Genomic DNA, 4643 nt, shown 5'->3' on the forward strand with positions numbered 1-4643 from the left:
TCAGGTTGCTGGGGTAACCCCTCATATAATATTCTTGAAACTTCTTAAGGATCCAACATTTCTTTGTGGGGAGGACAGTGTACTCTAAGATTAGAAGTAGGCGATGGCTGCATAATCCTGTGACTATGTTGAAGGCCATTGAAACTCATACTTTAAGTGAATGAATTATATCTAAATAAAGCTGTTTGAAAAAAAGATGCTTTCTGTTTAATTGGTAGGAATAATAACTACTGTTGTAAGGGACTGTAGATTATAGTGTTCATTCTAGTTAAGCGTTTGGTGTCATAATAACCTGGGTTTGAGTCTCAGATTTACCACGTACTCTTACTAGTAAAGAAACCCAATCAAACCTGTTACCATCAAGTCTGCTACAACTCATACTAACCCAAGAAGAGAGACTAGGACTTCCCCATTGGGTTTCCAAGGCTTTCATCTTTGTGGAAACAATCTTTAACGTCTTTGGCTCTTAGAGAGTCTAGTGGGTGCAGACTGATGGCTTTCTAGGTATCTATACAATGCATTACAACTGCACCACCAGGGTTCTCTGTTACTGGGTAGGTGAGTAAATTAAATTCTCTTATCCTTAGTGTCTGTTCCTGTAAAAGGTGCATAATTTTCATGGCTGCTTTGAGGGCTGTTTGACTGTATGGAGAGAATGCATTTAAGGTGCTTAGTAGAATATCTAACATCATTATTCTTACATTTATGTATTCTTTCTTAATCCATTTTTCATTTTTTGGCAATAATTAATTACAGTTATTGGCATTGCATAGATAGAAAAGTGGCAAGTGAATTTCAGAAACAGATAAAATATATCCAATTACTGGTACTTTTTAGCCTTTTCTTTAAATCTATAATGTGATCATCACAATTACCCATCTGCAGGGGTAGTGTAAAATTTAAGAAAAATTAAATTTTCCAATATAGGTAAAATTGTACAGTACTGGACACATAGCTAGGAATCAGTATATTTTGTATCCATTCTGTATTCACACCTTAATAAGGTTGGGTCCTGTTTAGCACATTGGTTTCAGTAAAGCTCCAAAGGTGGGGGTGAGGGAGTAAAATTACTTTCTTAAGATTATTGTGTTGCTGGCACATTCATTTCTTTCTTTATCCAACCATTGTATAATGATTTATTCAATGGAAATAGGGGCCAGAAACTGTTAAATGCTAGGGGTATAGTGGAGAATAAGAAAGAGCCAAGTTTATGCAGAGCTTCCAGTATCCTGGAAACAGTTTTGATAAATTAAAGGAAAGAGTCCTAAGCAAACTCACTGCCATCGAGTAAATACTGACTCATAGCAACTCGCTGTGGGTTTCTGAGACTGTAACTGTTTACAGGAGTAGAAAGCTCAGTGGTTCTCCCACGGAGCTGCTGGTGGTTTCGAACTCCTTACCATGCGGGTCACAGCCCAATGAATAACCACTACACCAGCAGGGCTCCCAAAATAAAAGCCGTCATTGAGAAAAAACTCAGGCTATCCTGAGAGACAAATGGAGAAGTCCCTTGTACACAGAGAGGTCTGGGAAGGTCAGAAAAAGATTCTTGATGGGTAGGGATGGGTTGTGTCATCTAATATGAGAACACTTTCTAGACTATTGCAGCAGGATATATGTATTTTTTACCAATGCCATTCCACAATAAAGTGCTAGTATTTCTCAGCGTCTGAATTAAATATGCATTTCTGATAGTTGTCACTCTTTCTTATGCTATGTGTCCTCTGGTGTGCTCACTTGGTCCTGTATTTCCTGACCTCTGTTCAATGTTGTAGTATCTTCAATCTCTGACCTGCCCTAGTCCTAACATGACTTGTACTTTGGAAGAATTCCAGGAAAAACTAGAGGAGGTAATAGTGTGCTTGGAAACTGCCACTACAGAAAATGTATGTGATGACTTTATTGCTAAAAAATCCAAAATTGAGGCACAAATCAAAAACAATATGCAATATGAATCTGACAATAACCTCTTGACAATGAAAAGCAAGTAGCGATGGTTACCTCATTATGTTGAGATAGACAGTACAAATCAGTAACTATGACTGCGGTTAGTCAAATAAGTTTGGGAAAATCTACACAACCTTAAGTGGGATTCATTAAGTCCCCACTGAGAATGTAAATGTGCATTTCATAGAGAAGTCATTTGATATTCTGGTAAAGAATCTAAATGGGAAGAATTATTCCATAATTATTAACAATCTCTTGAAACCCATCTTTGGGGGAGGCAATTAAAAAAAGTCAAGATGAATAAAGTTATTATCTTGTGTAGAAAAAAGCAGAAAAACATGGTGGCACTATCTGATTCAGGTTGAAAAAGAATTCATATAGGGGAAACCCCTCTCATATGATACGAAAATATATTCTAGTAAGGGATTTTGAGTGGTCTATAGAAAATTTATGAAGATGGAGATGATGCTACAAGGCAGCCATTGATAAGTTGTGGAGAATCAAGAAACAAGCTGAAGGAGATACAATATTATGAGACTTTGAACGGTCTTTGCGGGGAACTCTGATAGGAAAAGACTCATGTTTTCAGTGGGTAAAGTTGGTGTGCTGCATATATAAAATTGGGTGTATCTACTTATACAGCCTTCTTCCTATGAATCTTTATTTCCTACTGGGGGTTTTATTTAAGTAAAATATGTTTGGAAACACTTCCTACAATAAAAAGAAAGCTAGTTGGAAAAACCTACTTTTCCTTATATATTGATAAATACATTTTGAAAATTCAACACATACAATGCGATATTCTCTTGAGAATATGACAAAATGACCTATAGTTGTGTAGATTAAACAAATATTTTGAATATTATTTAATTTATGACTTATTTTCCTCACACGTCTGTCAATTGGTCTTACTGTGGTGGCTTACGTGGAGCTGTGTTGCTGGATACAATGCCAATATTATTTCAAGTACTGATCACATATGGTGATCAGCCATTGAAATCCTTATGCATAGCAGTGGAACTTTGCCTGATAAAGGTTGGAAAACTCTTAAAATACAAGTGGGGAAGCCCTGCCTAGCCAAAGCAGAGTCAACCTTAGTGCATTAGGCAGTGCCAAGCTTTCAGAACTTCACCTGCTGATGGGGCATGACTCAAAATGAGAAGAAGCTACGAACTCAATAATTACAGAATGGAGTGTACAGAATGTGAACCATGGAAAATTGTCCTTGAAAATGAATTGGAACATATAAAGATCAACATACTAGGAATTAGTGACAGGAATGGACTGGTATTGGCCACTTTGAATTGAACATCATAAAAGTCACTATCTCAGGCATAGAAAATTCACAAGGAAAAGCACCACATTCAGTGTAAAAACATTATTTAAAGATATATCTTGGAGTACAAAGCTTTCTGCAACAGATATTTATATATATACCTACAAATAAGGCCAATTAATTAAATGATTCAAATTTAAATACTAATGACTAATGCCAACGATAAAGAAAATTATAGATTTCCACTAACTTCTTTAGTCTAAAATTGATCAAATATGCAATAAAATTTCATTGATAATTACTTTTTTGAAATGCAAATTTGTAGAGAGAAAAAGAGGTGGATAGTTGGAAAGTATGGCCTTGATGACAGAAACAAAGATGGAGGTCACATGATAGAATTCTGCAAGACAATTTTTTATTGACTGCAAATACACTCTCAATAAAAACATTCATTTAAACAATTGTGCATGTGAACCTTGCCAGTTGGAATATACAAGGGTGAAATTGTCTATACTATGGTAATATATGCTATCCATAAAGTTTCAAAGGCAAATTCTTCTGAACGGGATTATCTATTTTTTTCTTCATAATCCTTTCCTAGTCTGGAAACTCTGATGTGACAAGGTAGCCCTGCTGATATTGGAAATACTAATGACATAGCTTCCTGGTCTTTCTTGGATCAATGCCCATGGAAACAGTAGTCAAGAAATAAAACATTGAATCAATCTTCTGCATGAAACCTCTTTGAAGTGTTGAAATCCAAGCATATTACTATAAAGACTAATGTCCTCCTTACCCAAGCCATGGCATTTTCAGTCTCATCAAATGTATGTGAAAGTTAGACATTGCATAAGGGAGAAAAAAGAAGAATTGGGTCTTCACTCCATGCCCCACCCCACCCATTGACATTGGCCATGTTTTTGTTATGGGTCTTAGATGCCTGATACCTGATCCCATCGACACCTCATGATCACAAAGGCTGTTGTGCTTCTTCCATGTGGGTTTAATGACCTCAATTCTACCTTACAAATCATATTAGACCAGAGCATGCACACTGCTACAGATAAGAGCCCACAACACTGGGAATCCAGGATTGATAAACTGCTCAGGGCCAACAAGGAGAGTAGAGATACCAGGAGGCTTAGGGGGCATGGGGGGAGAAAGGGAGAATCGATTACAATGATCAGTTAGAACCCCCTCCCAGGGGGATGAATAATGGAAAAATGGGTGACGAGCGATGGAGGATAGTGTAAGATGTGGACATAATAATTTATAACATCAAGGGTTTGTGAGGGAGAGTGGGCAGGGAGGGACGGGGAAAAAATGGGGAGCTGATATCAGGGTCTCAAGTGGGAAGAGAATCCTTTGAAAATGATGATAGCAGCATATGTTCAAAGGTGCTTGACACACTGGATGAATG

The 4643-nt window shown here is 37.1% G+C and overlaps 1 pseudogene; it reads left to right on the forward strand.

Annotated features, from left to right (window-relative positions):
• The first annotated feature begins 1808 nt into the window (after positions 1 to 1808).
• Positions 1809 to 2513, forward strand: LOC142433735 (calcyclin-binding protein pseudogene; annotated as a pseudogene).
• Positions 2514 to 4643: the final 2130 nt, after the last annotated feature.

Source organism: Tenrec ecaudatus, chromosome X (assembly GCF_050624435.1).
Source record: "Tenrec ecaudatus isolate mTenEca1 chromosome X, mTenEca1.hap1, whole genome shotgun sequence".
NCBI classification, from domain to species: domain Eukaryota; kingdom Metazoa; phylum Chordata; class Mammalia; order Afrosoricida; family Tenrecidae; genus Tenrec; species Tenrec ecaudatus.